The 22,578-nt window shown below is 40.8% G+C and overlaps 1 long non-coding RNA gene and 1 other non-coding gene across 7 annotated transcripts in view; one reads left to right on the forward strand and one right to left on the reverse strand.

The window, feature by feature from the left end:
* Positions 1-6,512: 6,512 nt before the first annotated feature.
* LOC141425068 (U1 spliceosomal RNA) lies at positions 6,513-6,676 on the reverse strand. Its single transcript, XR_012450178.1, has one exon. It is a non-coding gene; the product is annotated as a U1 spliceosomal RNA (small nuclear RNA).
* Positions 6,677-14,812: 8,136 nt separating this feature from the next.
* The window catches only part of LOC141424839 (uncharacterized), a 136,778-nt gene continuing 129,012 nt past the window's right edge, over positions 14,813-22,578 (forward strand). For all 6 annotated transcript variants that reach the window (XR_012449797.1, XR_012449802.1, XR_012449799.1 and 3 more), the window contains exon 1: positions 14,813-14,921. This is a non-coding gene — a long non-coding RNA (uncharacterized lncRNA). The remainder of the gene's footprint in view (positions 14,922-22,578) is intronic.

Below are 22,578 nucleotides of genomic sequence, written 5' to 3' on the forward strand. Positions count from 1 at the left end.
ACCTTGGGCCACTGCACCAGCCCTTTTTTTTTTTTTAACAGATTTTTTTGAGAGTGAACTATTTGCCCAGGCGGACTTTGAATCTCAATCCTCCTGATCTCTGCCTCCTGAGTAGCTAAGATTACAGGTGTGATCTCACAACCAATCTTAGGGCTGGCAGAGTGAGAGGCTCAAGTGATAGAGTACCTGACTAGTACATGTAAGGCCCTGAGTTCAAACCTCAGTACCACCAAAAAAAAAAGTTTCAAATATATGAATACAATTTGCTTAAGGATTCAAATTCATTCTTACTTCTCTGCCTTTTGGTTAAGATCAAGTGTAGTCTCATGCCCGGGACTGGCCTCCTGTGTCACCTCCATTCTGTGGGACTGCATGGGGTACGTTTCAGGGATTGTCCCATCTGACCTTTCAGGATGTGAGACACAGGAAGAGCAATAGATTTCTACGAGGGAATAGTGAGTGAGGCTCAGGGAATTTCCTGAATCAATATATTTCACCCATCATCACAATACCAATTCTAAGATTAGTGACATTCCGACATTCCTTTGAGTTCAATTTCTCCATTTCTGGGCTCTGATCTGAACCACCTAAAATAGTAGTTAACATCTGTGTTTGTTTCTTTCTATGTGTCAGGCACAAGTACACAGATTTAGAAGGTCATAATTAATACTGTCAATACTCTTATGCAATACCCATTTTATAGGTTAGAAAGATGAGGCTCAGAGAAGTCAAATAATTTTCCCAACGTCAGAGTTACTAATTGTCATTACTGGTATACTTAAACATCAGGACAGACCTCCTTCTTGGATATACTGATGCCATAGGTTCTGAGTACTGTGTGAGAAGACAGGAACTCATTTTCCATTGATTCAATTTGTACCAGTGTAAGTAGAGACATAGCAATACATACATTGATGTAGAATGTGAGTCAAACTTATTCAGCAGGAATATATGTCTGCCTCTTCCCACCCCCTCTGCCAAGGTCAACCAACAAGCAAGGACGGTCATAAAACCTAGAATCTCCAAACACTGGAGGAAACCCACAATATCAGAGGACATGTCAAATACACTCAAATTACAAATTACACAACAAGATAGTACCTGGGGTAGCAAAGTTTCAAATCAGGAAATTCTTTAGAATAAGGATAATTAATATCAATATATGTATAATAACACCACAGAAATGGATGAGATTTTTTACTTATAAATTGAAAAGGAACCTTAGCAATCTGGGGTAAGTAAGATAAATAAAATAAAAGAAGTGGGTTAAAGAGCACAATTAACATGGCTGAAGATTGAATTTGTAACAGAAATTCTTCCAAAATGTAGCCCCATAGAATAAAGAAGTGGAAAGTACAGAAGGAGCTTTGAGGGGCAGAATAGCTTTATTAGAGTTCCAAATTCTAGTTGTCTAGTTGGACCTGTAATTGGTAATAAAAAGCCCACAGATGTGAAGGGAAGAAAAAAATAACAGAAGCCTTTTTTTTCATAAATGAAAACATGAACCCTCAAATTGAAATAGCCCATTGGGTATTAAATAGAAGGAAAATAACAGACGAGCAGTACACAGATCCCGTGGTGACACTGCCGAAAATCAATGACAAAAAGTGTTTTCCAAAAGCTAAGCAAATACGAGAGAAGGTAGGTTTTCTATAAATGTGCATCAGATTGAAATCAGACTCCACAGAAGCAAGAGGTTTCTGAAAGCAATAGTGAATGCTGTGCTCCCCCTTATCGACACAGTGTCAGTTGCCCAAAGTCAACCATGGTCTGAAAATATTAAATGGAAATTTCTAGAAATGAACAATGCACAGGTGTTAAATTGCATGCTGTTCTGAGTAGGAGGGTGGCCTCCCATGCTATCCCTCTTCCTCCTACATGGGCTGTGAATGTCCTTGTCCAGTGCATCCACACTGTATATTCTGCCTGCATATGTCCCTTAGAACCCACCTGTTTTCCAATCCACTGCTGAGGGATCATAGTGGATCTGGAGTAAATCATGAGGGCTTGGGAAGCCTGATCAGGGAGAAAATACAAAGTGCTCAGAGACAGGTCAGCCTGGAGAATAAGAAGGCTGAGGAAAGCTTCTCATGAACACCGAAACATCATTTTTACTTGAGATGCTGACACCTTTCCATAGAGTGAGATGGGCCTTAATAGAAAAAGGAAATAGATTGTTTATACACCTAACACATTCCATGTAATGTATATATTTATTCTGAAGAGAGAAGGCTTTACATTAACTTCAAATATAAATAAATTTTGTGATGCAAAACATGAAGTTGTAGTCCTCTAGTAAATAAAATCGCAAATTATAATGGATGATCTTAGGTATATGAACAGATGGACTGCAACATAAAACTAACCATTTAAAAGTGAACAACTTAGTAACATTTGGTACAATCACAGGATGTGCAACCATGCCTTCTATCTAGTTCCAAAGCACTTTCGTCACCTCCTATGGAGACCCTGTGTCCACCAAGCAATCACTTCCCCTCCCCACTCCTCTTTTAACTTGAGAACTTAATCCACTGACTTTCAACATAATTATTAGTATAATGCATTCCATCCCAGGTTCTATAAGTTTTCTTCATGACACTTACTGCAATATGCAATTAGCTGGGCCTCCGTATCTTCATGCTTTACATCTGTGCATTCAACCAGTCGCAGATGAAAAACACTAAGAGAAAATTGCATCTGTACTAGGCATGTACAGGTTTTTTTCTTGCTGTTATTCTTTTCCAATTTAATTTTATTTTTGAATTAGCATGCATCAATAATACTAGGGGGTTTCATTGTGATAATTCTGAACGTGTATACAGTGTACTTTAAACAAGTTCACCCCCTTCATTATATTTCCATTTCTCTTCTTCTTCCCCCTTTAAAAACAGTGTTCGGTGGATTTCATTATTCTCTCCCTCTTTCTCTCTCTGTCTCTCCGTCTCTCTCTCTCTCTCTCTCTCTCCCCATATTTTATATACATACATATATGTAATATACTTTGATAACCATCACCCCTTAGTATCCTCTCCTTTTCCCCCTCCTCCCCCAGAAGCAATATGGAGTAACAACCGTTCACATAGCATTTGCACTGTAGTAGATATTGTAAGTGATCACTTATAATAGAGATGACTTTGGGTACTTAGGAGGATATGTGTAGGTTATATGCAAACACTAAGCCATTTTATATGAGACTTGAGCACTCTCAGATTTTGGTATCTGTGGGATACCAAACTAACCTCCTGCTAATACCAAGGTATAATTGCAATTTAGTTATTAATTTATTAAATTGGCTTATGCCTGTCTCCCCTTAGGTTATAAGCTCCCCAAGGACAGGAGCTATTCCTGTCTTGTTAACTGTTAAAAACTCTAAGCCTCAAAGTTAATCCAATTTTGCCAGTAAATTGACTGAGTGAACAAATGTGGAAGGACCCAGTAGACAATACATTGATTTGAACAAAATAACAGATTCGTATGGAATGGACAGAGAGCAGATCCCCAGGAGGCTGGTGATCATGTGATGCTGATTCCAAGGCTGAAGTGTGGTTCATGAATCGTGGTCCCCCAGCTAGTGTCCTGGGAACAGCAAGGGGCACTGCATGGTTTCTCAACTGGAGCACAGCAGAAGCAAAGACACAAACAGCCTTCTCTTCTCTTCTGCACTTCTGATTCAAGCACAGCACAACTTGTGAAACTCGGCTAAATGGCAAGGCTTCTACTTCCCCATGGCTTTCCCGGGCCCTTCTGTCTTCTCTGGTTCCAGCCCTGAGTAAATCTCTTGGGCACCCTCTTCAATCAGGTTCTCCCAGAGGAAGGGTTGGGCTGCAGGGATGACAGGAACCAGACTTCCAGTGGGTTTCCAGGAACTGAGGGAAGAAAGAGCTTTTCCTAGATTTTCCATCCAGGGATTAAGGAAAGGATGAAGGTCACAGAGTGACAGCAGCAGGAGGAGGAATTCCAAGACTTTCTCTAGGACTCCCCGGAAGACCTGTTTCCCATCACAGGAAGCTGCCTATGTCATTCTCTGTGGTGCCCCTGAACTTGTGTGAGCTGAGTTTGCAGGGGTTCTGCCTGGAGATCCCAGTGGCCCTGCTCACTTGAGTCAATTATTCTAAGGAAAGATTTATAGGAAGAAAATGAAACCCTTTATTTTATTACCTTTTCTCAGACAATGGTAAGTAATGTTGCATCCACAATCTTTATTTTATCCAAGAGCATCACTTCCATTTGGGAGAGCTTCCCACTACTGCTGGAGTAATCATTTAATTCTCAACAATGTCTGAGTCTGATGGAGTCTCTGGCTTCAAATACCTGTTTGCCTTAGGTATCTGCTTTACAGGCCACCATCAAAGTACCGTTAGGAACTATGGAAGCAGGAACATGCTCCCCAGTTCTCAGTCGGCTTCGTCATTATAAAGTTTGAGTACTACAGCATCACACAACCTCATGGCTGTCTAGTCCTGTGGGCTCTGTATCTAGCCCACATGATTTCAGAGTGAGCTGGAAGAACCAGGAATTCCTAGGCCCATTCTACACATGGCATTGGGAGCCTGCACCTTCTGATTCTTGTGTGTATTGGGGAATAAGGGAATGGAGAGATGGCATATTTCTCCAGAAATAAAACCTGGCCTAAACTTGAGTGATAAAATTTGACCCAAAGGAGTTTCCATATACCACAAACTGCAGCCTGGCTTGGTGGGCAGGTAACATATTCCCTGATAACCAAGCAACTGAGTCTCAGCCAATCACAGTAGCTGAACTCTCAGCCAATTCCAGGATGAAGGCTGCCAAAGAATGCTCAAATAAGTTGATCACCAAATTGCAAAAATGTTACTTACCGCATTGTAGGTGGGGTATTCTGAGACATCTTTGCTTGCTCAGAAAAGTTTTGTTTGATTTAACTGGTGTCAGATTTTTTCCCTTCGGCTACGCTAAAGCATGGAAAGTGATCATACCTAGAATCAGTTACATAAAGCTCAAGAAAGGGATTCTGTGTCTTGCCACGGTTCAAGTTTATATTCAAGATAAAACTGAAAATGGAGAAAAGCCACAGTCGACTTACTGCTACTCAGTAGACAGTGCCCACTCTGCTGGGTGCTTCTCATGGATCTGCTTCTTCAGGTGACTGGGTCTTGCAGAGTCACCTGTGCCCAGCAGGATTTCAGAGGACTTCCCAGGCCTGCTCTGCAGGTGGCACTGAAGGCCTGCAGTCTTATTTCTTAAGACACTTCTTCCAGGTCTCTTTCTTGTCACTTGCTACAGTCAGTCTTCTATATTTGTGGGTTCCTCATCTGTAGATCCAACCAATCACAGTTAAAAAACACTTGGAAAAAATTACATCTGTGCTGAACTCTTTTCTTGTCATTATTCCATAAATAATACATTAAAACTTCTATTTACATTGTATTAGATATTATTAATAGTCTAGGAAGTACTTAAAATATATGAGGCAAATATATACTGTGCCTTGTTAAGTAAGAGGCTGGAGCATCCTCCTCCATGGGAAATCTTAGCACCGATTCGTCTTGAGTACTAAGGTGACTGTATTCTCTTCTTCATATTCTAGTATTTTTCTTTCATTATTTGTCTTCTTACAGTTGTTATTTGCTGGAAACATTCCCATGCACTATTAATGTTCTCCCAGACAGACTCCACATGGAATTTTAAAATTATGTCTTGACTATGTTAACACAGAGATTGTAGGAAGCACAAAATAGATACGCAAAACTAAGTGTGAAGCTTGGCCCAGCAGAATCCCGTGTTCAGCTCCATCCCTGACCATGCCAGTCCACGGAGCAGATTGCCAAATTCCTTTTCGTGAGGAGCAATAATACCAACTGCTGTATTCAGACTCTTCTGGGGGCCCCCGAGTATGCAGCATGCACTGGCAAGAGTAAAGCCCCTGTCTGAGTTTAAAGTACAATAGTGGAAACTTTAAGGATTCCCTAAAAAGAAGTGGGCTAGAAATCAGTTCCGTTTTCCTCAAAGTTACTGACTGAAACTCAACACACCTAGTGAGTTAACCTAAGTTCAAGAGGAAGAAATGAATATTTATTTTAAGGTTACAGGAACAAACTTCATTCTCCCTGTTTGTTTTGATTGGCTAATCTGATGAACTTACATTTACTTATTCTAACTTGAAATGCCTCATTCATTGTCATGGTAAATACTGTTCTCTTGTACCTGGACAATTTGTTTAACAGCAATGACAATTGTCTTTCGATTTGTCAAGCTTAGCTAAAAAATTCTCTTTTCTCATTGAGCATATTGAAAGGAGAAGCCAACTTAGTGGACATTATTAAATAATTTCCCATATGTGCCAAAGCTTGGATAAATGCTTAGAATGATAGATGAGCTCTGCGTGAAGGTAAGGGGATACGTGGGTGCACTCCTGGGTTTGGCCCGGATGGATTTCCACTGCTTTTTGCTAGCCAACATGCTGTCTGTGAATCTTTAAGTGACCAGTTCCTAATCTTCTAGCTCCTGCAGAAGGGCGGTAGCTTTTTTTTTTTCAGGGGAGAACGTGAACGCAGTCCCCCACTACCACAAATTATGCAGTCTAGTTTCCCACATTTGGGGAAATCGCAGGGATCAGCACATCCGGAGTGCAATGCATAAGCCTCGCCCTGGGAAAACCACCTTCGTGATCATGGTATCTCCCCTATCAGGTAAGTATGGGAGGTATCTTTAAAAATTATTCCATCTCATTGCTTTTCTAGCTGTGTTCAGTTGCTGATTGGTCTTTTGTGGTTCAGTCACTTTCAGCTCTTTACACTCAAATTTTTCATCTCTCACAGTCTCCAGATGTTAATGGAGACACGGTGTCTCTAGGAGGTAGGCACACTCTTTGGTCTGGGGTAGGTTCCAAATCTAGGCTTTTGTCATTTCTTTCTGCCTTGCAGCCTTTTTAGCTTCATATTTCCTTTGATTTTTTTATGTCTGCTTTTGATAATGGCTTTTTACTTCCTGGTTGTGATTTCTTATTGTAGGGGTGGTTTCTCTTATGTACCTTAGAATTGGTGAGTGGTTTATTTCTTAGAGCTGGGAATCTATCAGTCATTGCAAGCCTGGTAAGTCGTTGGGTACTCCACTTGGAACTGCTTGGAAAGTTGTTGCTTTTGCTGGATAATAGTTCATCCAAAAATGGCCGCCAGGAAACCTGCCATATATCTGTACTTGATGACACATGGTACTTGTGCAGGATGGGGCTGGTATATGCCAAAGCTTGTATCCAGTATCAACACACACTTTGGGAATGCTTGTGGCTGTTAAAATATGCTCCCCAGCTAGGTACTAAAGAAAATATGTAGGCACAGAAACTACATATTTGCACATAAATTTGTAGATTTTAACATCCATCCTTGCATTGTGTTCCTCAGATCCCCATCTAACACTAATCTATGACCATAAGGGCTTTATATAGCATCTGCAAAGCCAAGCTCAGGATCCCATTTCAAGTTGAAAACCGTAACTATGGCAAGCACAAAACCCCAAGTAGCATAAAACTCAGTAGAACCAGAATTCCAGCTTCTATCATAAACAGCTTATGTTTTGGTAATTGGGCAAATTATAGCATTTTCTCCTTTTGTTGCCACGTAATGTCGAATTTGCTCCCATATCAGGAGCTCTTGTCTATCCATGTCCATTCTGGCTGTTGTAACAGAGCAGTGGCTTTTCATTCCATAGCATCACAACCATACCTGGCTTAGAGAAATGGCTGTTGGCTAAAACAACCTGAGGTCCATTAACGTGGGGGAAGGGCAGGTAGAACTTACCAATGGAAGATATACTCCTACACCTGGAGTATAGACAGTCCCTGTGTGACTGCAGTCCAAGTGATAACACACATTTTCTATTTTGCAAAAGCAATTCACTTGCTATTTTTAACTTATTATTTACAAAGAAGTGGGCTTCATTGTTAATATTTTGGGCACCAACACTTTCATCATCTGATGGGGTAGGATACCAGTTCTGCATTTTCGTCTGGATGAAAGACTTCAAGCATATCCCAGTTTCCCCTGCTGGAGTTGTAGGTAGGGTCTCTTAGCAGTGCATGTATAGGTGTGTGTAAGGTTGCTATGTTGTCAGGCATGCCTCTTGTGAGCACTCAAGGCAAGGTACCTTTGGTGGCTGAAGGAGTGTAGAAATCCTTATTAGTCACAGTGATAATATTTATGATATTTTCCTTTACTTCAGCAAGCAGAGTCCCACCTATAGTAAAGTTACAGACTTTTCAATTTTCCCGGGATTCATTTGGCAACATTACTGTTCTTGTAAAACATGACGGCACATTTCACCAGAGTGAATATTTCTGACCCTTGGATGGGTTCACACAGTGGCATGGGGACCCTGGAAACCTCATTACCTCAAATCTGTACCCAGATCTTTCAGGAATAATGTGAGCTTTCCATGTTCTGGAAGAGTTCCATTCATTTCCAGTGCCCTTCCTGTCTTCAGTCACTTCACTGCTCCCCGGTCAGCATGCGGCTGACTTCCTACACTGAGAAAAGAAAGGGAAACAATTTCTCAAGATGTTCTGATTTTCCCCTCAGTTTCCCAAGATAAATATGTGAGCAGCAGGAATTTGAAGCCCTGTCATTGTTCTATGTCACTCCTTTGTTGATAGCTGGCTGCAGAAGGCCCCAGCGAATCTTCAGTGGGAGCTGGAGCGGGCCAGAGTGGGAGTAAGGAAGCAAACTGTGTGATAGGACTCGCATCTATCTATACCTACCCACTGAGGAAACGTGTCACCCTAGCTTACATTTTGCTCCTGTGTCACCATAGAACCATTAGAACCTGATCAGGCAGGGACTGACATCTCTCCTTCCCCACCTTCCAGCCTGCTTCTATGTAGGATACTATGTAGGATAGGTTTGGTTGAGTTTGTTTTTTTTTCACTCCTTTCCTTCTGTGAATCTACAAATCCAGTCAGATGCAAACATATCTCATATTCCCCCACAAATACCCATGCTTATGGTTACAACCTTTTCTCCCCTCCTCCACAATGGCCTCCAAGCTGTCTCCAATCACTCACCACAGAAGGAGTATGATATTCCAAATGGGAAGATCAATGAACAAGGATCCCTCTCCCTTTGTAGTCTTAAAATGCTCATCCTGGCTCTTCATGTGATGACTTGCTTCTTAACCTTGATATTTTAGTGCAAACACTGTCCTTTTTCCATAGCTTCTCCCAGGTCACATCTACCTTTTTGCTGTTACCTGATGGGTATTTATCTTGCTTTGTTGTATTTTCATTTGCTTATTATCTGTCTTTCTCATGAGCCTGGCCCCTGGGCCCCTGGCTTGGAGGGACTCACTCTCTTCCCCTGAGGCTCAGAGTCCTGGTTTGTATCCTGGAGCTGTTTCACACATGCATGCTTTTAACTTCTTTGGTGTAACTCATTGCTGGGGAAAACTTGGCACATTCAACCTTTCCATCTGAGTAACTCATTGGTTTTTAGATTTTGGAACCATCTAAAAATTCAAGTTAGTGTGAAAGCGTGTGCATGTGTGTGTGTGTGCATATAAGAATAGATGGCTATTTGTAACCCTTCCCAGGCATTAAGAGCAAAATGACCGTAACTTTTACCATCTGAAAACTGCTGAGCACACTTTCTTATTTTATGCACTCCTGGCTCTTAAGTGCTCACTGTTTGGATTTCTGATCTGATAACTATATTTAAAATCTGTGTTTTACTGGAATCTCATGTTTGTCTGAGCTCTTTTTTCTGCCAAACACTTCGCCTCTGTGCCTGCTTTTCCTCCTCTGTGGAGCTGGGCCAGGATGGTGTCTGCTGTCAGTGCTGGGCAGCTCTGGGCAGTGACAATAGAGGTCAGGTAATGAGTGTCACTGGAATGCAATTCCAGGGGGCTAATACCCATGGAACAAACATCATGCAGGCACCTTCTGGCACCTGGATGCCCTCTCACTTTGTTCCTTACCACTTAGCACAGTCCTGGCACTAAGAAGTTGCTCTGTAAACATTTGTTGAATGAATGTTCCCAGCTGGGTGCTCTGCTCTTTCTGTTACTCAGATTCTTAAGATTTTGGAGTTGCATAACACTCTTTCCCCGGTCTGCATCTTTGAACCAGCTCTTCTACCTACCCATCTCACTTTAAAAGAGCATACTTTTCGGTTTCGTGAGGTTGAGTCTATGTATTTACCTTTGAAATAAACAAATTGAAAACAGTCTGCGAAGATGTTGGAAGACAGAAAATGTTGCCAAATGTAGTCTGGAGACATAAAGGAAGTTTTGAAGGAAAAAGCCAATGACATCAAAACCAGTGATTTCTAGGATTCAGCACTGGGAGGGAAGGAATGAACTTCCCAAGAAAGCCCATAAAACACACCAACTTGCAGCTGCAGGGCTGGGAGCACTGGGACCAGGACAGGAACCCAAGATTGAGGGAAAGACTTGGGAGGTGGCATAAACACCCTGCCTGAGCTTCACTTGTCTCCACCTGCATGTCGAAGAGAATGAGCCCACATGCACTGAGCACCCATGATCAGAGGTACAGGGTGCCACGACTGACTCTGGACTGTATCATAAACCCAGGAAATGTAACTAAATGCAATGGGTTTGCATCTTGGTGAGTGCAAAGTCAAAACAAGCACAACCATAATAGAGTGGAGAAAGACTTGTTATCTCAGCAGATAAGAAGAGCCCAGGAATTATTTCTAAAGTGATGCCTTCCTCCAACAAAGGAAGCATAGGGGTTTCATTTGGGGAGCCTGTACATGTTCACATAGGTAAGCACTTTACGGGCAGGAACAGTCCTAAGCATGCTCAGTGGAAGGTCATAATTTCAGAAGATAACAGACACATTTTTGGGTGTACTCCATGAGGTCATGGAGCACATGTTTGGAAGATTGAAATGGTGGACAGGAATTCCTCTGAGCATGTTCAGCTCGGGTTATAGAGTTTTAGTTGAAAATAAAGAAAAGGACACTTTGAAGGTGCATTACCATAGTATGCATAGGGCCTTGCAGTTTGGCCCTAACGGAGCTGGCCTTGCTCAGCGAGTGACAGAAACAACTCCAATGACTTATCCTTGACAGGAACCCCTACTACTCCTGGAAGCTGAATCTATGAGCTGGATCTATATGGTTAAGAGAGGATGATCAAAATATAGCACTAAGTAAAAAAAGTGAGTCGCAAAATTTTGTTTCCTTACAGTACTCATGTATACTCACAGACCCAGCACATAGATTCACAGACACACACATCCCTGGAAGGATAATCACCATCCAGCTCACACAGGGTTGGGGCTCTCATCTGGACTTTCTCTTAAAGATGCTATCTTATTACTTCCCCTGTGCTGTAGTTTAAATCTTGAATGCCTCCCAAAGGCCCATGTGTTAGAGGCTTGGTCCCAGCTTATGGCACTTTTGGAAGGTTATGGAACCCTTAGAAGGTGGAGTTTAGTGGAGGGAAGTGAGATAATTGTGATATACAGTTGGAGGGGATATTGGGAGCCCTGCCCCTCCTGTTTCTTTCTTTGCTTCTTAGCCACCATGACTTGAACAGCTTTACTTCACCATGATGTTCCATCATGCCACAGGCGCAAAGCGATGGAGACAAGTGAAATAGCTGAAACAGTGAGCCACAACAAACTTTTCCCCTTTGCAAGCTGTTTATAGCAGGCATTTTTTCACAGTGATGGAAAACCAGATAGTATACAAGTGATGACCCAGTTTCCAATTGCTGAGTAGTTGGATGATTCTGGTTTCCTGGTGATCGATGTTTTGGAGAACCAATTTCCAGGTCCCCACTGGTGCATCTCATGCCTCCTTTTCCCTTCCAGGGTGGTTTATTTGTGTGATATTTGCATTCCATTGAGTATGGTTTCATGTGTAAGATTTGATAATCAATGTTTTAACATGTTGATCATATCAGTGGAAGCCTTTGGGAGAGTTGGACCTGAGGGGTCTGCAGAAAGACACTTGGATTTTTTTTTTTTAATGTTAGAGGGGACCTGATCTCAGCTGCCCTGTGCTTAGCTTCTTTCACTCAGTCTCTGCCTGCATAGCCCCTGGTTGTGGTAATACAGGGGGTTGGCAGGCAGCATTGCCTCCCTTGTTCTGGGCTTCAAGAGATACCAGGCTCTGAGCACTCAGCCAGAGGTCTTCGGATTACCCCCAAGAAACTGGCAGCTAGCCAGCTGTTTGCCTGCCTTGGCTGTGGCCCCAGACTGTCTTTGAGGTATTTAGAAAGTGCAGCATGAATGCCTCTGGCATGGCCCCAGCTGTGGGAAAATAAAATGCACCATTTATTAAAGACAAGTTTTCAGTGTCAAGTACAAAGTTGCTGAAGTGACCCCCAATAGAAGGGTGTATCCTCATCCATAGAACATCCTTTCCCTTATTGTGGTCAGCTATAGACACTGCTTCCATGGAAACTGGGGGAACCAAGGCACCACTGTCTAGAGGACACAGGGATAAGTGGACAATGAATTCCACTAACCTAAGATAATCACTGATAAAAGATAAACTTTGGCTCATTAAAATTTAAGGGCTTTCTTGAACAGACAGCAACTCAAGAAGCAGGCAGCTCCAAACTGGAGTGTGCAAGGCTGTAATGGAGGAGGCTTAAGAGAATGTGAACACAGAGGAAATAAGTTATTTGATTGGTTAGTTTGACCAGTTTTCTTATTTGGAGTATTCAGATGGTGCATTCAAGACAGCATCACTGATGTCTCATTGGGCACTTGTGATTGGCTGAACTTTAGTTTCATTTTATTCTGCACTGGCCATTTATAGGCAATGAGTCTGATTTTGGTAGTTTGTTTATGTAGGAACCAGGGCACTAGAGCCACTTTAGTCTAATGACCATCTATTTAATTAATGTTTTAGAACCAACCTTTTAGCTGATTTTTAAGCATATACAGAAATCTCTTACAAGCACACATTTGTGCATACATGTGTGTATGTATACATATATACAAAATACATACATATGTGCAAACACATAGCCTTATGTGTTGAGTATGTGCGTGCAAACTTATATTGGGAAAACTGGACATTTACATGTAGAAAACTGAAACTAGATCCCTGTCTATCACCCCGCACTAATACCAATTCAAAGTGAGTTAAAGATCTTAATGAGAGACCTAACATTTTGAAATCACTACAGGAAAGAATAGGTAAACACTGGAATGTATAGACATAGGCAGTACTTCCTGAATAGAACTCAAACAGCTCAACAATTAAGAGAAAGGATTGACAAATAGGACTGCATCAAACTAGAAAGCTTCTGCACAGCAAAGGAAGCAGTCACCAGATTGAAGAGACAGTCTACAGAATGGAGAAAATCTTTGCCAGCCATACATCTGATAAAAGATATTCACCAGAATTTATAGGGAACTCAAAAAACTAAACTCTCAAAGAATCAACAACCCAATGAGTAAATGGGCAAATGAACTGAACAGACAGTTCTCAAAAGATGAAGTACAAATGACCAATAAATGCATGAAGAAATGCTCAACATCCCGGGCCATAAATGAAATGCAAACCAAAACAACATTGAGATTTCTTCTCACTCCAATCAGAATGGCTATGACAGCAAATGCTGGTGAGGATGGAATGGTGGGACAAAGGAATATAAATTAACATAACCACTGTGGAAAACAGTATGGAAGGTCCTCAAAAAACTAAAAATGGAACTGCTATATGATCAAGTTATACCACTCCTGGGCAAATATACAAAGGAATGAAAGTCAGGGTACAATAGAGACGCTTGTACACCCATGTTTATTGCAGCACTATTTGCAATAGCAGAACTATGGAAATAGCCCAGATGCCCTAAAACTGATGAATGGATTAGTACAATGTGTATGTACACAATAGAGTCTTATTCCGCTTTAAATAAGAATGAAATTATGTTGTTTGTAGGTAAATGGACGGAAGTGAAAGTCATCGTGTTAAGTGAAGTTAGCCAGGTTCAGAAAGACAAAGGTTGCATGTTTTTCTCATATGTAGAAGCTAGACCTAAAAGGGTCTAAAATTAAACATAAATACATACATGATCTCATATATTTATACTTATACATCTATCTATCTATCTATCTATCTATCTATCTATCTATCTACCTACCTACCTACCTATAACATGTTTATAATAGTGAGCCTGGTAGGGATAGGCAGTAGAGAAAAAGTTAATGATAAAGAGTGAATAATATTGGAAGATACCACATCTGTGTATTAAAGTGGCATTATGAAATGCACTGAAAGATGTTGAGTAATGGGGGTAGAGGGAAAAGGTAAGCGAGAGTAATAGAAAAGGCTAATCTTATTAAAGAATAATGTATTCATGTGTGACATACCGTGGTGAAACCTCTTTGAACAATGAATATACACTTATGAAATGAAGGATGGAAACATAAAACAGGTCCTGTTAGGGGGTCAGTACTATTGGGAAGGTGAATGAAGAGAGCAAAGGAAGGTGAATATGGTCAATATATATTAGATACTTATATGGAAATGGAACAATGAAATCTGTTGAAATTGCTTTAAGAAGTGGGGGGGGGGGATGAGGGAGAGTGATGGAGGGGTGACTCTAACCAAGGTACATTGTAAGCACAAATGGAAGTGTTATAATGAAAACTCCCTGTACAACTAATAAAAATGCTTAAAAATATGATTACATAAATGGTCACAGTTCATCTTCACAGCCTCTCTGTGAGGGGCTCTTATTCTTATGCTAATTTTAAGGAAGCACAAATTGAAGTAACCTGCCAAAGGCTACAATGCTGCTCTGTGGTGGAGCTGGACTTAGACCCAGGGGTAGTTATCCAAATCCAACCCCCTGCCTTAAAGCACCACAGTTGGTTTATTTGTCTACAAGGTCCTTGGATTAGTGGAAGCAAGGACGACCTATAACCATTGACAGATAACTCTAATGCCACTATAATCAATGTGATGGTGAGTGACTCATCTATATTTGATATTCTTATGATACCTTAATATCACCCAGGGCTTTCTTTACATATTTATTAAGTCTTTGCTTTTGTTTAATCTTTTGTTCTTCATTTTTCTTTAATTAGGTATGTAATGTATTTATTGAACTCTCTTCTTTCAAAAACTATAGAGGAGATTAAAGTGAGAGAATGTGGTTGATGGGTTTCATATATATATATGAAATAGAATGATGAAACCTCTTGCAATTGCTTTAAGTGGGGTGGAGAGGAGGTTGCAGTGGGGTGGGGAAGATGGTGGAAGCAATCTAACCAAATGTATAATATAAGGCTATTCAGAATTGTCTCAATGAATCCTCCCCGTACAATGGATATATCCTAATAAAAATGAAAAAAACCCTATGGATTGGTTGCATAAATAATGGTTATCCTTAGGTAAAATGTCATACATACATCAGCCAAAATATTCCATCCACAACATCAGCTTTAATTCCAGGTTTGTAGGTGGACATAGTTGTTCAGAGTTCTGCCTCTTCCCTACTAGGTCTTTTCATATAGATACAGAATGCTATTTTGTTCTTGGTTCAATTATTTTGAAACTAAAAACATTCAAATCCAAACATAGTCCTTTGTACAGTTTTAGATGCAGAACATATATCTTAATATGAAAAGGATGTCTTTTTTCATTGAATTATAGATAATTTTCTATTTTATATCTAATTTCTTCTTTGATACAGGGGATAATTTAGAGCCAATTTGTAATTTCAAAATGGATATTTTAACCATATTTTGATGTTTGATTTTATTGAATAATGACTATAGAAGCAACTTATATAAGCCCTGCTTCTAAAAGTTCATTAATATTTTCTTTGTAATCAATTGCATTGTTTGTTTAAAAAATATTTCACAGACTAAGAAAACAAAACATACTCTGCAGGCCTGTAGCAGATATGTTCTATATATTCATGAAACCAAATTAATTGATTACATTATTAAAACCCTGTATACCTGAACTGAAAGAAAGAATCCTTTGCAATAATTGAGGTGCTTCTAATGGGTTTAAAGGCATTTCTGGAAAGCTTTACTTGTTTACTTTACTCCTAGGTTGTTTAACACAAGGGGTTAATAATTATTTTATACGTTTAAGGGTCATATATTTTGGTATGAGTGCTGTTATTATTCATTAATCATCCCATTAACGTTTTTGCTCTTGAATTTCACTTCATTTTAATACTAATCCTTTTTCTTTTGTGTTATAATCTACTGACGTTTTTCCATCCTTCATTGTTAGTCCATCTCCACCAGTTTTTTTAATTGTTATTGCTGCCTCATTTTTAATGTTTTATTTTGAGATAATTATAAGCTTGCCGGAAGTTGCAAAGATAGAACAGGTAGATTCCTCGTACCCTTCACCCAGTTTCCCATGGTAGTTACATTTTAGGTTATCTAGATTAGGAATGTGTTTGTATAGTTCTGTGCCATTTCATCTCATATGTAGGTTCATTAAACCACCAGGTTCAAGGTCCAGAGCTAGTCCTTTACCATAACCATTATCCTTGTGCTGAGACTTTGTACTCAACTCCATTCCCCTCTGCCCCACCATTCCTAACTCCTGGCAACCATGAATCTGCTTTCCATTTCTATAATTTTGTTATTTGGAGAAAGCTGTATAAATAGAATCTGACCGTCTTGAGTTGGCTCTTTCATAGTGCCTATTGGATTCATAATGCCTGAGGTGTGTGTGTATCACCAGCTTGTTCTTTTTTTATGACTGAGCAGCTTTCCATGGTATGGGCATCCCACAGTTTATTTAACTATTCACTTGTTGAAGAATACCTGGGTTATTTTGAGTTTGGGGCTATGACAAATAAAGCTGCTATGAACATTCAGGTGTATATTTTTGTGTGCACGTAAGTTTTCATTTTATTTGAAATGAAGTACCTAAGAATGCAAATTCTGGGTTGTAGAGTATGTTTAATTTTTAAAGAAACTGTCAAAATGTTTTCCAGCATGGCTGGACTATTTTACATTTCCACTAGCAATGTATGAAATATTCAGTTTCTTTTTATTTGCTAGTGTTACTATTTAAAGTTTTAGCTATTCTCATAGGTGGGCCCTAAAATTTCACTATGGTCTTAATTCGCTTTTCCCCAATGGTTGGTGATGCTGAATGTCTTTTTGCATGCTTGTTTGCCAATTATATTTTGGTGAAATATTTTGTCATGTCTTTTGCCTATTTTCTAATCAGAATGTTTGTTTTTTTTAAATCACTGTTAAATTTTCAGATCTGAATCAGTTAACGTTAAGTTTGCCAGATTCACAGTTTGCAAATACTTTCCCAAGTCGATAGCTTGTGTTTTCATTCTCTTAATGGGGTCTTTCCAGAGAAAAAAGTGTTTGGAGAGACCCAGTTTACTGATTTCTTTATGGGTTGTTCTTCAGTATTATATCTAAGAACCCTTCCCAAACTCTCAGTACTTGTGCTTTTTTCCCTAATGTTTCTCCTATGCAAAAGTTTTAGTTTTATATTTTATAGTGAAACCGATGGTTTATCTTGAGTTCAACTTGTAAAAAGTGTGTTTTGAGTTAAGGTCAGTTTTTCTTGCTTGTAGATGCCAAATGTCTCCAGTGGCAATTGTTGCAAAGACTACCCAGCCTTCACTGGATTGCTTTTTAGTTTTGTCAAAAGTGTGTTATGCCTAATTTTTTTTTTTTGGCTCTCTGTCCTGCTACATTGGTCTATGTGTCTGTCCCTTTGACCATACATTGTCATCTTGGGTAATAGAGCTCTGTCCTATGCAATTTCTTCTTCTTTATTATTCCTCCTCTGTTGGGAGCCATGAGCTGCAATCTGACAAGGTCATTGTGGCTTAGCAGGATCCTGACAAGGTCAGACACTGCAAGTGCACCATGTCTCTCACTGGGTTTTGAGGGAACATGGAGTGGCTCCCTTTGTCTTGAGTAACGAAACATTAACCTAAAGGTATTTGTTTATGAAAGGCTGAAAAAAGGGTGACATGTCCTTGGCAACCAGGCCTGGGTTTTGTGTATATGAAACTAGGTGAAACTAGGGAGGTCCGGGTTTCGTTTATAAAACCAGGTAGTTTGGAGTGAGGGCATTGTTTCTCAGGTAGAGGGCATTGTTTCCTAGGCATAGAAGTTCTCCTTGCATTGTAAAACTTCCTAGTTTGTACTGCTTATAAGCCTGATGCAAAAATAAAAATTTGCCAGTTGGTCATCAGCCTCCTGGTCCTCTTAATTTGTGTCTCGTCTGTTCATCACTTTCCTGAGCCATTTTGGGTCAAGAACCTCTGCGATCCCGGCAAGTGGCACCCTGAACAGGGACCCAGACAGAGGCTTAAGGTAAGGAAGGCTCTGATGGCATGCATATGTTTTAGTTTCAGTTTGAGGTTATGGAACAGCATCGAGAGAAATGGGGCAATAAGAAAGTAGAGAGCAGGCTGCCCTTACAGAAATTTTATGTTCAATATTGTGTGGCCAAGGATGTAAAGTGTCTAAAAGTCAGCTTGAATGTTTTTTTGTCTCATGTCCAAGAAGTGTGTCCATGGTTTCCTGATGAGGAAACCATCAATTTAAAAACTTGGGAAAAGGTTGGTCAAAGATTAAAAGACCATTATACTAGTGAAGGACCTACCTGTGTCCCGGTAGATGCTTTTTACTTGTGGAATTTAATTAGGGATTGTCTTGACCCACATCATGAGGTCACAACTATTTCCTCACCTAAAGCTGAGATCTCAAAGTGGGAGGTAGATGTTCAGACTTCCCCATCTGTGTCTCTTTGAGAATTAAATTTGTCACCTCTGGATGAGTTTCCCGAGCCTCCTCGTGCTGACTCTGATGTGGAGGCTTTGTCTCCTGAGGAGGAGGAGGAATTGGAGGAGCAGGCATCCCCAATATCATCACCACTCCCTCAGATTGCTAAAATTACTCAAGTCATTGTCTATTTCAAAACCTGCCATCCCCTCCGCTTCTTCTAAATCACCTCAAGCTTTACCAGTTGCCAGCAGTGGTCAAACAGTAGTTTGTGCCCTTTACAGTAGGCTATGAGAGAGGCTAGACAGGTTGGAGAGGATATGAGAGAGTTCACTGTTTTCCGGTGAGAATGCAAAATGATCAGAGGATTCATGAGGCTCTTCCTTTTAAGACACTTAAGGAACTAAAGATGGCGGTAGTGCAGTATGGGGCCACTGTCCCGTTTACCTTGGGGATTATAGAGACTCTTGTTAATGAGCCCTTATCACCCTCAGATTGGAAGACAATAGCTAAAGCATGCCTCTCAGGAGGTGACTACTTGTTATGGAAATCAGAGTTTCAAGATCAATATTTGGATCAGGCAGATAGGAACCATGGCACACAGCACCCTTATACTGCTGACCAGCTGGTGGGGGCGGGTCAGTGGGGAAGTGTGCAGCAACAATTAAATTTCTCTGGAGATTATTATGTACAGGTTAATACCTTGGCTGAGCAGGCTTGGAGAAGGCTCCCCTCTTCAGGTTTAAAAACAGAGGAGCTTAGTAAAATCAGGCAGGGGCCAGATGAACCTTATCAGGACTTTGTATTCCAGCTGCTACAAGCTGTCGGTAGTTGATGGAGAGACAGGAATGATTTTAGTAAAACTGTTGGCTTTTGAGAACACCAACACAACTTCTCAAATGGCCATCCATCCTTACAAAAAGAGGGGAACTTTGACGGACTACATTCAGATGTACTCAGATATAGGACCTTCCTATTTACACGGAGTGGCCATTGCCACTGCCACGAAGGTAATGGCACCTCCTCAGCTGTGGAAAGCCATACAACAAAGTTGTCCCTGACCCCAAGGAAATTGTTTTGTTTGCGGGAAACCAGGACACTTTGCTAAACAGTGTACCCAGAGACAGGGGCAACAACAACAACAACAACAACAGAAATCTATGCCTCAGGCAACCACAAATACTGTGCCGCCTCCACCCGCACTTTGTCCAAAGTGCTGTAGAGGGTGACACTGGGCTAATCTGTGCAGCTTGAGATTTACCACTGATGGCCAGTCCATTAACCCCACTCAGGAAAATCAACCACAGGGAAACTACCATGGTGGCCCAGCTTCCAGACCCCTACAAACAATGGCAGTCATGACTTTCAAGCCAGCTCAGAATCCAAGTGGAGGGTTTCAGATCTTCAAAGAGTCACCCCAGGGAATGCCGGATTGGATCTCAGTCCCTCTGCCAGAATCGTATTGACTCCTGAAATTGGGGCCCAAGCTATCCCTACTGGGATTTAGGGGCTGCTGCCCAAAGGCAGTGTGGGGCTGTTGTTAGGCAGAAGCAGTTTAACTATGAAAGGTCTTCATGTTTTCCCTGAGGTTATAGACTCTGATTTTCAGGGAGAAATTAGGGTCATGGTTTGTACTCATAAAACTATCCTGACTCTTACTCCAGAACAAAAAATAGCACAATTGATTTTAATTCCTTATCGTTTGGGCTCTACCAAGGTCCTGTCAGAACAGTCTCGTGGTACCAAAGGTTTTGGATCACCAGATAGGGCTTATTGGATTCAACAAATTGGACAAAATAGGCCAGAATTAGAACTTAAAATAAACAGAAAAAACTTTAAATGTCTAATTGATACTGGGGATGATGTTTCTGTGATTTCTTTGACCCATTGGCCTGCTGCTTGGCCAATGCAACCTGCTGTTACACAGCGTTATGGTATTGGACAAAGTCTCCTTACCAAAGCTCTTCACTGATCCAGTGGGAGGACTCTGAGGGAAACAGTGGACAGTTTCAACCATATATCTTGTCCCATCTCCCTGTTAATTTGTGGGGATGGGATGCTAAAGGATATAGGACTGCTGATCTTCAGCCCCAATCAACAAGTCACTCAGATGATGCTGCCGGCTTTGATCCTAGAGCAGGCATGGGAGCTCAACATCAAGGGACAACACAGCCTACAGAGCCCATCCAAAAAACTGATTGCCATAGTTTGGGGTTTCAAAATTTTTCGTAGGGGTCCTGATGACTCCTCCACCACAAACTTCTGGTGCAATTACTTGGTTATCTGATGAGCCTGTCTGGGTGGATCAGTGGCCCCTTACAAAGGAGAAACTGGAAGCTGCTCATCAATTAGTACAGGAACAATTACAGGAGGGACATACGGAACCCACAAATAGCCCCTGGCATATTTCAATTTTTGTAATAAAAAAGAAATCTGGAAAGTGGAGGCTGCTACAGGATCTAAGGGCCATTAATAAAACAATGCAAGTTATGGGTCCTTTGCACCCTGGCCTATCCTTCCCTACTGCCATTCTTTTATATTACCACTTGATACTTATAGATTTAAAAGATTGGGTTTTTTTTTTTTTTTTTACCATTCCTCTCCATCCTAATGATTGCCACAGATTTGCTTTTACCTTGCCTGCTATAAATTTTAAGGAACCTATGCAGAGATTTCAATGGAGGATTTTGCCCCAAGGAATGGCTAACAGCCCTGCCCAATGTTAGAAATTTGTTTCCTAAGCCATATCTCCAATTCGATCTTGATTTTCTGACGCCTATATAATTCACTACATGGATGATATCTTGCTTTCCCATCCAGAAGAGCATCAGTTAAATCTTATTTTTGATGCTTGCAGCTGTCCTTAGCTGCCTCAGGACTATGCCTTGCCCCAGAAAAGTTTTAAAAAAGGGATGTTTACTCTTACTTGGGACATCTTATTGAACGTTCTTGGATAAAACCTTTATACCCACAAATTAGGACTTAAAATGACTTTCAAAAACTGTTAGGTGATATCAGTTGGATTCGACCCACTTTGCGGCTGACAATAGGAGAACTAAAGCCTTTATTTGGCATCCTCAGAGGAAACTCTGATCCCTCCTCCCCTAGAATGCTCACACCAGCTGCAAAGAGGGTGTTACAGATGGTTTTAGAGGTGCTTCGCCTTGCCCAGGTCACACTGGTGGACCCTGTTAAACCTCTTTACTTGCTTATGCTGGCCGCAGACCACACTCTACCGCATTACTGTGGCAGGAGCACAGACCTCTGGAATGGCAACATTTGCCAGTATCTGGTTTCCGTGTATTGTGCCATATTATATCCTGGTGTCTGCCTTTATCATTAAAGGGCACACTCGTGTGCGACAATTGTTTGGTATGGAACCAGATGTTATAGTGGTCCCATTTACTAAACCACAGTTATCCTGGGTATATCAATCTTCTGAGGACTGGAAAATAGCATTGGCAGACTTTACTGGACAGATATCTTTTCATTACCTTGCTAATAAATTGCTTCATTTCTTTAAAAATCACTCCCTTATATTTCCTCAGATTGTGCGCAAAACACTGATTCCCATATCATTGGTATTCACTGATGGGTCTGCTACAGGAGTGGCTGCTGTAGTTATTGATGGCCAAACACATACAAAGCAGCGCCCCCTGATATCCACACTGCTAGTTGAAAAGCATGCCATCCTTCTTGCCTTTTCTTTACTGACCAATTATGCTTTCAATCTACACACAGATAGTTCTTACCTTTACAGGTTCTACATACAATCGAGACAGCATTGATTTCTCACACAACTGATGAAGAATTGTTTCACTTATTTTTACACTTACAGGGTCTAATTCATTGATAATCTGCTCCCTGCTTTGTAAGACAGCTCCAAGCTC

The sequence above is a fragment of the Castor canadensis genome, chromosome 7 (genome assembly GCF_047511655.1).
Source record: "Castor canadensis chromosome 7, mCasCan1.hap1v2, whole genome shotgun sequence".
NCBI lineage: Eukaryota > Metazoa > Chordata > Mammalia > Rodentia > Castoridae > Castor > Castor canadensis.